The sequence below is a fragment of the Gambusia affinis genome, linkage group LG22 (assembly GCF_019740435.1).
Source record: "Gambusia affinis linkage group LG22, SWU_Gaff_1.0, whole genome shotgun sequence".
Lineage (NCBI taxonomy): Eukaryota > Metazoa > Chordata > Actinopteri > Cyprinodontiformes > Poeciliidae > Gambusia > Gambusia affinis.
This window is the reverse complement of record NC_057889.1, coordinates 20,492,125-20,505,054: the sequence shown is the minus strand read 5'-3', so window position 1 is coordinate 20,505,054 and position 12,930 is coordinate 20,492,125.

The following is a 12,930-nucleotide window of genomic DNA, read 5'->3' as shown; positions in this document are numbered from 1 at the left end:
AGGAACCAATGTGCGTTTTCTCTAACCTCCTTGGCCGTCTGTCTTCTAAAGATTTAATCAGGATTAAGATCTCGGAGGACGATCCCAATCAATCTTGATATTCCCTTCGAAGAAACTTTTTTTTTTCCAATTGAAAGACTAAACCACTACGGAAAATATGTCGGTTCACAGTTAAAACACTGCATTTGTAGATGTCAAGCAACTGTTTGATGCATCCACTCACTGCTCCATCGTTCTATTGAAGGAAAAACCTCACAGATCATGGAGGTTCTGGTTCCTCTGTGTTATGGAGAAAACATCTTCAATGGGACCTTCATGTCTTTTAGACAGCCACCAGGATGGTCTGGATAATGTTTTTTCTTGACAAAAAACAAACCTTTTAACATCTTTGGTGGGGAAGAAGATGCGACCTTTGAAGGTTTCTTTGTTTTTTAAACGGGATGCCCTATCTACATTGAGGATGTGTCCTTTGGAATCCTCCTCAGGCCAGAAAGGTCATCAGGAGGTCATGACAAATTAAAAGCCTGACAGAAAATTCCATAAGAGAAGGATTAATGCTCAGATTTGGACTTTTTTAGGCCTACGGTCTTGAATGTTTACTCAACAACCTGTTTGAATTTCAATGTTTTGAATAATTTGCCTCTTCTGATTTCATGGTCTCTTGCTCCCGTTCCTACCTTTTGCATTTTGAAACTGTACAGGACAGAAAAGAAACCCACCTGAAACACTTGTCATTTGTTCTCTGGTTCTTAAGATTTTGATCAGGAGTGTGAAAAAGGTTGTGCTGTTATGTAAGGACTGCGTGAGGCCTGCAGTGGTTCGTTAAGAAGGGTGAGAATCCATGCTGCTATTTTAGTCTCTTACTCAGAGCAGCTCGGTGGTTTGCAGAAGCATTAGTGAACACACACACACACGCGCACCCACACACACACAACTCTTCTGTCATTTCTGCGCATCAACCACACTGATTTACCTGCAATTCAACCTGAACCCATAATTTTCAGGCAGATTTCCTTTTATTCCTGCCTGACGGCATGCTAACTGTTGCTTTCAAACAGCAGGGATACAGAGGAAGCTGACTTCATGGCAGGAAACACACTTTTCTCATCAGAATATGTTGGCACACAGCGATCCCAGAGACGGGACCGATCCGTCTCACTACCCTGCCTGCTCTGCTATGAAAAGCCGAGCTGTTCCTCCACAGTTCTGGCTGCAGACGGGCACAGCGCCCACTGCCAATTACCCGGCTTATCTCGGTGCCACCAGAGAGTGAACTGCTAGAAAAGGAAGTAGTTGAGGGTAATTTCACTCTCAAAGGGGCCATTTGAGCAAAATGTCAACAAGCGTTCAAAAGGCAACGCAAAACACCAAATGCTATGCAAATGGGTTTGACCACAGGAGCACACACACATGCAGTGGTGTGTGTGTGTGTCTGTGTTTTCGTTGGCTGTAGTGAATGCAACACTGTCCCAAATGGGTCATAAAAACCACAACTGCCCTCAGTTGCAATTGTGGTTCCTTTGTATTATGACAACATGCGGTTTGTTGTCGACTCAGATTCTTGCAAAGGAGGAAAATGTTTTTATCAAATTGCATGAACTAGGATTTTGCTGACTTGGCACCTTACACTTTGCTTGTTGGAATTACGCTAAACAATTTCCCGCTGTCTAGAGCTCTGGGATGTAGAGCAAGCACACAGGTCATGTGGGAGCAAGAACAACGGGCAACATTTTATATCTTCAAGCCTAAAATAGCATCTCAATGCTAAACATGTTGCAGCAGCACAGACGTCACCAACGCCGATGTCAGAGTCCACTGTCCACATTTCAATTTTTAAAAAAACAATAATCAGTGATTTGTGAAACACCTGAAAACAGAATGAATTTAGTAACACTTTAGACCAGTCTAAAGGTTAAATATTTTAGACAAATTTAAGGATGATAAATGTCCTTATTGTTGGTTACATATTTCTGTTTTCTCAGTAATTTGACTGTAAAAATGGTTTTTGAACTGAAAACGTTCAATTTGCCAATGTACGTTTTTCGATTAAAATGTAATTAAATATCATGAATTAACTTAAATACATTTGAAACAGCAAATATATTTGTTGTTGAGCTCACATGTCTGTTCAATAAATTTGCAGAAAAATAATACATTCTCAATGTTCACTTTGTAGATTCAAAGTCCACATTCAGGACTTTGAATGTGGAAAACCATTCAAAGTCCTGTTTGCAGTTTGCCACCAGCCGTGCAGAGGAAACGGCAAATATGTAAAGGAAGGCGTTCATGCAAAGCATAAAGTGTAGAGGAAATCAAAACCTGCATGATGTCCTGAACACACCAAACAGGGTGGTGGTATAGCCTCATGCTGGGCACAATAAAATTGCTTCTGTCAAAGTCAAGACATAATGCCAACTGAGAATATGCGGCAGGATTGAAAATTTATGTGTCAGTCTGAAGATGTGCGAAGGTGGTAACAACATTTTCTAAATATTTGAGGGTGGAATTGCAGCCAAAACTGGTTCTACTTCGTAAAATTGCAATTACACACACTGAAGATTGTGGTAGTGAAATGACACATGAGAAAATGTGAAAGTTGTAGCAAAGCACTATTAGCTTAGAAGCATGGCTAAAGAGGAACGTCGTGGAAAGATCCTAAAATAAAGCAATAACATTTCCCAAGAGTCGCTGATGAATGAAGAGGTTAGAACTGAGCGGTGAAGTATGCCGTGTGACCAATCCAAGCAGAATGCTTTCAGGACACCTCAGGGAGACTGTCAGAGCAGAAGTCCCCTCGGCAAACAGGGGGCTTCGAAGTGACAGCTCAGCAGGTCTACTGTCTAAAACCCAAAAACTGCTGAAGAAGTAAAAAACCCAAGTTTGATTCTGCTTTGTTAGCTGATAATAGAGCAGTAAACTTTAATGAACTAGACTCATCTCTTACTTCCCCATGTTAAACAATCTGAATCTAAAGATTTGCTTGACCTGGTTGACATAATTTCAGTTCTGGCTGATCCCTGGACCTTTACTTTGTGTTATAAACTCTGGTAGTTTGGAGCCACCATGTGGGCAAAATGTGAAACTGCAGCCACAAATGGCAGATTTCTGATCCGTTTTATTTATATAAAAAAACAGGATTGTACTTGGAAGACTCTTCATGGGGTCATAATGTGTGTTATCCTCAACAATGAGATGGAGCGTTTTATCGGACAGAGTGAAGACAGGGTTACCCTGCTGGCCCTGTTTACCTTGCCTTCTGGTTTGAATATTCGTCCTGATGGCAGCATAGTAGACAGTGCCTGAGAAATTCCACAAGAAGCTCTGTTTTAAGTTGAAGGTGCAGCCAGAGCTTCCCTGTCCCGTTGTTGTTCAAACAAACCCAATCTTATCAGCTTATTCAGTTGTATCTAGTATTTTAGTTTATTCTTCTTTTCAGTTCTTGGCACATTTGGATTTTGTACTCTTAGACTAGAGTTGTTATTTCCCCCCTGGTTTGTTGCTTGAGTCTTCATTCAGCTGCTAGAGTTAATTCATCTTCTTGTTGTTTCGTGACAGTTGTCCACCAGCGTCTACATTACCACCTCCAAGTGGAATGAAGTGTGGTTTGGGATGCTAAATATATACTTCAGATTAATTATTCATCGTCCGTCATTCTATCTGTTTGCTACCTACGCCTGTTAAGTTTTTGTTTTACTGCAATTGCTCCATTTTCACTAAGTCATCTCTGTATTGTTGTCTTTAAAAATACAAATATGACAGTTGTAAGGAGTCTCTAACAGAGCTGAGAGATCTGTTCCTGCAGCAGTTCTCAAGGAGGATCTTAAACGAATCTCACAATTTGCTGCAGTTTTAACCAAATGCATATTAATCCAATTTAAACGTGTCTTTCATACATTGAATAAGTAGAGTGTTACTACAGTGTAACAGTATTTGTTAGAGGAGGCTTCATAAACAAGAAAAGTGAGCTGAAATGAGGATGAAAGCTGAATCGTCCGGCTTGTTTTAGTGGATTTGTCAAAATAACAGTTACCTTCAAACGACGTCACTGACTTCTTCATTTTGTGTGTTTCTTCAGGTGTTTTAAAGGCATGTTGCACATTCATCAGTATGCTTTATCTGTCACAATGAAGAGCGTCTCTAAACAAAGCAACATTTTGGTGGCTCATTTGATCTGCTGTAGCAGTTTGTGTCCAGAAGAGGTCACTGTACTCTTTTTTTTATTGCAATCTGCTCAGGAGGAAACAGTAATAAAACACTGGGCTGCAGAATTCAATGTCTACGGAGGAGATAGATGAAAGGAAACAGGTTAAGGCATTATGTCCAACTTAGTCAGGTGCCAAATTTGGATTTCTACAATATTTACCTTTAGTGGCAGATGTGAGTGCACCATCGGACTTATGATGGACTTACTGTAAGGCCTGTCCTAAACTTTCAAGTTCTGTATAAAACTTACTGGGTTTGAATAACAGTGTCACATCTGTATTTGGACTAAATGTGGTCACATGTAGATTGAAACCATGTCATTGCTCAATGAACTGTGCTATTTGTAGCTACACTGCATTCTTAAATGTTCTTAACCCATACATTTCATTTTTAGCTGCTGTGTATTTATTGGGGTGCTTCCTGTCATAGACCAACACTGAGAAGCAATTAACTGTGAAGTGAGGTGTGAAGTACCAGTCTTTTATTATGCAAGTGCTTTGGCTAAGGAAGTAAGGTTGTGGGACTAAGAAAATCTCCAGGCCTTTTTAAAATCTTCCAAAGTTTTGAAACTTAACTTGAATCAGAAGAGGCACGTTTCTGGCCAAAACCGCTCTGTCTTTCACTATCATCAAGTCCACAGTGAGGTATGGCGACAGCAGCATCCTGCTCTGGAATATAATAGTTGTTTTGGTCAAAACAACAATAAGCTATTACAAGCCATTGGTCTGAAACTACAGTCTTCACAGGTCAGATAATTTTTGGATGCGTCCCTTGTGCTACACACTGAAATTTAATGGTGAAACTGCCTCACTAGCATACAGTTAACATGTAGCTGTTCTGTTTCTGAGCCTCAAAGGTTTTGGTGCATTCACACTATTCCTGCTTAGTCCACTTTTATTGAACTGTAGCTCATTTGTCTAGAAAGTCAGGTTTGTTTGGAGAGGTGTGAATGTGTAATTGAACCCTCATGCAGACCAAAAAAGCTGACTCTGGCCTGCCTAAAAACCTCAGTGTTTGATAGAAGTGAACTTTAACTCGGTTCGAATGGATTTGTGGATGCAATCGGATCGGAGACCGCTCTAAAAGCAGGAAATGGACTGTAGCATAGGGCATTCTGGGTAAATAAAGCTAAAACAAACACTTGTGTCTAGCATTAAATGGAAAAATGGTCTGTGGTCTTTTACCAAAGGCATATGAAAAATTCCGCAACTACTAAAAACTGACGCTACTCCATTTTTGTTTATGTTTTGTGAAGGAGGAAGTTGCTCTTATGTCTTCTGTGATATTTGTGTCACAGAAGAAGGGTTTATGAATGTGTCTCTCCCCATTGGCTTCCTGCTGGGAGCAGCCTGGAGCAGAGCTGCACACCTGCAGCTCATTGGAACCATCAGCCAGAGAAGATTTGAAGAGCTGCCAGACCTCACCTCTCCGCTGGATGATTACTTAGTCTCTAGCTTCTCCTGAGAAACTCCAGTTATTTGTGACCTTCTTGAGAAAGCCTCAGCTTGTTGTCTGCTTCCCTCACTCGTTCCCTGTCTCTCATTCCCATGTATAAGCCAGACCCCCAAACTTGTAATCCCACCTGCAGCTCTGAACCTCACCTGCCTTCCCTCTCCAGCCTACAGTTCATTCCTGCTGGAGGAACTTGCCTTGGACCTCCCAACTGGTTGCCTGGATCCAACCTGCTCCTTCTCCCTCCCCCATTGAGAAGTTAATTTCTCCTGCTGACATTCTGCCCACCCCTTGCACAGTCAACGACTCTCTGCATCTCACCGCTTCCAGACGAACCCCGGGTCCGATCCAAAGAATCATCTGCAAGACGCCTGTGATTGTACACTTCGTAAATAAATTCTTAACTTACCGTCGCTTCCCGGGTCTGATTCTGCATGTGGGTCAGTAGCCTACCCTCGCCCATGACAGCGGTAGCACAGGCGCGGGGGTAAACAGGAATTTCAAAGGGCTTGGATTGTTTTACACAGTGCAGTGTGAAAACTGAACATGTAACAAATGTTGCAAACATTCTAAAACTGCAGGACACCGGCCTTTAAGGACCGGAGTTTGAGACCACTGTTATAAGAAGTTCCAAAGCAGTTTTGAGTAAAACCTTTCTGGTTTGCCGCTAGCATGCTGAAGATGAAATACCTTATTGCAGCTGTTTTATTTTGTTGAGTTATTAGAGTTGTACATGTCACATTTTCTGCAAAGGATGGTTTTAAAATTATTCAATATGCCTTCATTTTTACAACCCTAAAAACGTGGCATCTTAGCAGGGATATGTAGACTTTTGAGAGTCACTGCAGCATATGATGGAGTACATAATTCACCGGGACTGTATAAGCAAACAACTTCCCCTTCCCAAAATCACCAGTTGGACCATGTGTGGAAGGATAATTGCTCAGAACTATCCTGAGGGTGGGAAACCTGCACCACCCACTAACTCCTAAGCTGTGTCCATCCATTCATCAGTCAGTGGCTGGAACATTACAAAGAGACTGTTAGGTTGTAATTTAGGCTTACAGTGATATGGTGAACCCAGCGGAGCAGCAATCACCTCCTTGTTGATGTGGGTATAAACACATTATGCCTCTTTTCAAACATCCCAGACCTCCTGGGAGGAACACTTGAGTTTCACTTTGTTCCATCAGCTGCCAAAGAAAACCTCAAAATTCTAAAACGCTGCCTTTGAGCATTACTTTTCGTCATCTGGATGAAAAGTGGGTTGCTTGAGAGGGAGCAGCAGATTGAAAACAAATCAACAGCACTCGGTTAGCACTTTTAACGAAACCTCTTTTATTCGCGTCCTGGGTGGTCGCTTTGAAGTCAGGCGAACACTCACAAGCAGAAGGAAATGGAAACAGAATGCTTTGCACAAGAGGTTCCCCACCTGCACACACAAAAGCAGGAGGTGAATGGCAGTTTAGATATTAACAATCGTGGATCATAAATATATTGAAGCTGTAAGACATCTGCTGTGTTCCATGTTGGCCTCCTTCCTTTGGGTTTCCACAAGCTTTCCAGAGTCAATAAAAGTCTTTCCAATTAAGGTGTACTTGCTTTGGGAGTGCAGGAACTCACCACCTACTGGCAGCCACCTGTCATCTCACGCATCATCAATACGCTTAGTTTACAGTAAGCCGTGCACCCAAGGCACGGGGTGAACAATTACGTTTTTACGGGAAAACTTCATTGTTCTTGTAAAATCAAGAACAATGAACTGTAAATATGACTTACAGTAAGCCATGCACCAAGGATAGGGGTGAGCAATGAGGTTTTTACAAGAAAAACTGAGTGAGTCATGCAAGTACAGGCAATCAAGTCTTCTGTGGCCTCTAACAGGTTTTCTCCCAGGATTGCCCTGTATGTTGCTCCATCCATCTTCCCATCAACTTTTACAAGCTGACCTGCTCCTCCAGATGCAAAGCAGACCCACTGCATAATGCTGTCAAACCTGTGTTTCATGGAAGGATTTGATGTAGTCAGTGGGATATAAAGTCTTTCTTCCTCTTGCCTTTGTTCCCTAAAGGCAACATCTGGACAAGAACTCTTCCATCCATCCATCCATTTTCTGAACACCCTTTGTCCCTAATGGGGTTGGGAGGGGTTGCTGGTGCCCATCTCCAGCTGCGTCCCGGGCGAGAGGCGGGGTACACCCTGTACAGGTCGCCAGCCTGTTGCAGGACAAGAACTCTTATCATACCAAATTTAGTCACAAAATAGCTCCAGGAGAACAAGTGCATGTGTCTGGAGTGGGTATCACAAAGTCCTGATTTCAGTTCCAGTCAGTTCTTTCAGAAGCAATGTCCCAAAAAAATACCAGTGAACTACTTTGAGAAGCATATGCACTGAAGGAATTTGACCCAAGTCATGCAGTTTTAAAAGAAACTACATCAAATAACTACCAAATACTGCAGTTGAGTCAGTCAAGTCAAGTTTATTAGTATAACACATATAAAACTAGCCTCTTGTTCTACAGAAAGTCTGAGCCCCTGTAATCAATGTGACTATAAAAGCATGGATGAGTTTCTCTAGATCCTGCTGGAATCTCAGTCTTTTTATCCTGGAAATGTTCTTCAGGTGATAGAAGGCTGACTTTGTAACTGTCTTTATGTGTCTCTGAAATTTCAGGTCTGACTCCATCACTACTCACAGATTGTGGGCCTGATCTCTAGTTTCTAGTTACAATAGCTGAAGCTAAGTTATGACTCTAGATTGTTCATCTTTAGATCCAAAGATTCTAACTTCAGTTTTGTTTCTGTTCAACTGTAGAAAGTTAATGTTTTGACATTTCTTACTCAAAAGAAACTTTCTCGCATCACACGAGTCACATGATCAACAGCTGGAAGTTGCCACTGGCGCAAAATAGACAACAGGAAGTGGTAGTATCCTATGGCATGTTTTTTTTAATTGTTATTTGAACAAATATCTTCATGTGTGATTTTCATGTCTTATTAAATGGAAACGTCACCATTGTGAAATTCTGATTTTTCAACGTTAGTTTAATACTGACAAAGTTTTGAGCACATTTGTAATGGAAACGCAGCTGTTATTCTGTGACAAAGCTAAAAAGGACACACCAAACAGACCAGTAAAGTCATCATACAGATGGTTTTACAGTATTAGTAGACTAGAATGCAACAGTTCTTTTCTTAAACCTTTAAAATTTAGTTTGCTATTTGTGTTTTTTTCTCTGCCTGACTTCTTTTTACAGATGTTGATTAAGCTATGAAAATAATAGACCTGGGCTGTAATAAACTGGAATTATCCTTCAGAGGGAATTACAGCAGCATTGATTTAAATGTTTGCCAAGGTGCTTGTTTGTGTCAGGGTGGGCTGATGATAGTAAATGCTTGGATGGAAGCTTATTGGGTTTGGGTTTTTGAGCGTGTGTTTGTGTGTGTATCGGAGAGAGAAAGAGAGAGAGAGAGAGAAAGAAAGAAAGAAAGAAAGAGAGTTAGATCACTGTGGAAGCTTTAGTAGCATATTTGGTTTAAGAGGCGCTCATAAAAAGGAAAACGCGTGCACAAATGCGGTGACGGGAAGCACTCACTCCCTGCCTCTCGCTCAGACTGGTGCTCCCTCTTTACATCTCCACACGTGGATCCCCATTTCCCCACATAATAGGCTGTTTTAACTCCAGTTCTATAAAAGGCAACTTCACCTAGTAACTGCAGCGCGAGGCTATGTGTGGGCCCCCGCAGCCATACCAGCCCGGCAGAGACGACAAGCACCTCAGTGAGCAGCGAGGACAAAAACACTCTCTGGCGTGGCTCATATACAGTCATGTATTTCAGGCCTACATGATTCAGCCTTAACTTTCCACTCACCATGGATTTTCCTTTCTAAATGCTGAGTCAGTGACCCACTTAATCTCAGCTCGTCCCTCTGCAGTTAAATCAGAGTACCATCTTTCATCCCGTTATCTCGTCCCCCTCCCAATGAGTCCCTTTCTTCAGTTTGTATCCACGCCTTTCTGCTCCACGTGCGGGGCAGATGGTGCTCTACCCTTTTATCCGCTGCTGCTATTTGGAGAAACGGCTGAGAGAGACTGTGAGCGCGCCAGAACGCGTGCGCGCAGGTCGCGTGCCTGACTGGGGCTAATTAGCCGATGCCCTCCCTCCCCTTACGTTTGGATGCGCGACAGCAGGGCCCGAAGCGAACGAACGACGCTTTTGGCTCAGCAGATGACTGAGCGCCTGCCTGGCAAAAAGCTGGAGTGTTTGCTCAGCTCAAACATATGGGACACTGGATGTCCGACAGTTGGTGTCTCAGATTCAGATTGAGGGATTAGTCCAATAAAGACATGGCTGCCAACAGGTGCTTGTGAATGCAAGAAGCACCTTGCACAGAGGCACTCCAGTTCTCCACCGCCAGTGTTCTGTATGTTTTAGGTGCTTCTGTGCTTTAACTAACCCAATTTCAATAAATGGGTCAGTACTTCTCACCTTCCTAGGCGGCAGGATGAGGAATAAATCAGGAATGAATCAGTATCAGGTACACAACTAAAACATGGACCCCGGTCCTGAAGGACCAGACCTGACCATCTCTGACCTAGCCTGGTAAAAACCACCTCCTTGATCTATATGTTGCCTCAGACAGAGGCTCTGCACTGAGCTCTCGACTATCGTCTTGCTGGAGACGTGAACTATGTTGATATTTCAAATGTTACCTAATTGATAATGTTTGTCTGTGGCATATGTAATGTGCCATTTCCAAACCAAACAAGATGGCCGCTAATGTTAATTCAATATTTGGAAGCGTGACCAACTGAACAACTTCCCTCATATCCTCTGCTGTCATTGCTAAAGCTGCAGGCAGACTACAATTCTAAAAGAGCGCAGAAAATCATCATTTAAAGCTTCTTCTTCTGTTCACTGATTAGCCTGGTAGAAAATATACTGGAGGAAAACCAAATCAATGGGAGAAAGCTCAGACTGTGGTGTAAGAGACATTTGAGTCAAGCGGAATAGCGCAGGTAGGCAATAACCATGCAGGTCATCTCTGACCTGACATGAAGGCTAAAGTTATGGGAAATTGTTAAATTATGCTGTTAAATAGTGGACAGCAAACTGTTTAATTTTTTGTTTCACGTACCTTGTGTCTGCCTTGTAGGGTAGCTTGTGTTATCTTTGCTCAATGAATGACTTAACAAGGCTAGAAACATTCTCTGGAATATGCACCCATTGTCCTTGCAGGATCACAAGGGGTGGTGCATGTCTTTGGACGATAGGCGGAGTACACCAGTTCATCACAGGACAACATAAAGACAAAAGGAGAGACAATTGGTTTCTCAGAGTTAAGGGTAATTTTGAGTAACCAGTTAACTTAACACGTGTCTGGATGTGACTGTCTGCAGTACCTGGGGTAAACACATGCATGCAAGGGGAGAACACGCAAACTCTATGGAGAAAGACTGAAGGGCATTTCATGAAGACATTAATGCCAGTTGTGTTCATTAACATGCCTTGAGCTAAAAATGAACCGATCTGTTATGAATTTATTATCACATAGTGACTTGATTCAAAGCAGAATGCCCAAGCACACGTCTCACTTCAAAAGTCACTGGACAGACTTCCTCCTTGATCAAATTTTGTAGAAAATACAATTTCTATTGATGTATGATTGTAGTTGAAAAGTTGGTGATAAATAGAAGGCAGAGAGAAACTCAACAGTGTTCCAGTTAAACCTCTCGCACGTTGCAGGTTATACGATGCCAACTTAATGGCACACAGAGCCTTACCCAGTCAGCCCCAATCTGAGAACAGCTCTGTTGCATGATAAGGTGAAGGGACGTCTGATACCACAAGATATCAGGTTAACACAATGAAGCTGTCTTGTGATAGATCAAGAGACAAAAATCCTGTTATCTCTACATATTTGTTACAGTCTAAATGACTTTGGGCTCTCAGTGCATTGAAGCAGCTCAATGCATGGGTGTAACAGATAAAAATCCTATCAAAGGATAGAGATGACCTCCTTTCTACAGCAAATAGAGATTTGCAGGCTATTTGTAAACAGGAGATTTAAAGCATGCAGTAAACAGGCCTGTTAAATTATTCATGCATGCATGGTTCTATGTTAGTAAGCACTTTCTAAAATTGCTTCAGCTTTCATAATAATTTCCTAATTGATGATTTAGGGAATATTATCAGTCTGAGTTAATGGAAACACAAGTCTTTCTGAATATGATCGTATGACTGATAGGACTCAGCAAAGTCTAATGAACGGTGTGTGAGGATGCAGCCTATCCACCCAACATCAGCTATAGAGTGAAGTACACACAATTGCCTGAGTGCTTGTAAGGTTAGGCTGAAGCAATTGTAAAAGCTGGATATAAAATCAGAATCAGAGGAAATAGAATAAATACTTTGCTGCCACTTTTTGATTAGAGGAAAATGTGATGAGCATGCAAAAATAGTTTCACTGTAAACAAATAGATTAGGCTATCTTCTTCATGTTCATCAGAGAGTCAGTCTGGGGCAAGAAACTGTCTCCAACCAGTTTGACTTTTTTGGTAACTAAATATTTAGTTCCAAAATTAAATATTTAATATACAAACAAAATATTTATGTTCCAAACTAAACATTTATTTTCAAAACTAAGTATTTAGTTTTCAAACTAAATATTTAGCTTGAACCTAAATACATAGCTAGCAAGGTAAATATTGCCAATTCGCGGGCTAGCGTGATAGACATTAGCTAAATATTTCGCATGCTAACTAAATATTTAGCTAAAGTCAATCTTGGGTTGGTAAATATTTAGCCAACATACAAGTTAGCTTACTGACAATCAATGTTTCTCTCTTCATGACAAGTTAAAAAATCTAAAAAAATTATGTTATTTTATTTTCAAGTGTGACCGTGTTAACATTACAAATGGTACGTGCATAGGCTATATCTTTTTTTCAGAATTAAGGAGGGTGGATTTTGATTTATTGAAGAACAGCTTGAGCCTTGACTACCAGTGGAACAAGTAGAATGGGACTAATGGGACTGGGAGAGGTATTTATTACAAGTTCCTGGCCTCAGTCTGCTACACAGTGTCAGTCTCTCATCCCACAGTCTCCTCACACTGTAGACATGACATTACAGATCTCACCGGGGGATCTTCTTCTCCTCCCTCCTCGATTCACAATTGCGGTTCGGTGCACGTGCATGCCTCTCGCGGAGCTGCCATTGGCGAGACGACCCGCTAAGTCCCGCCCAGCAGCTTTACGTCAGCGCTGCGCTG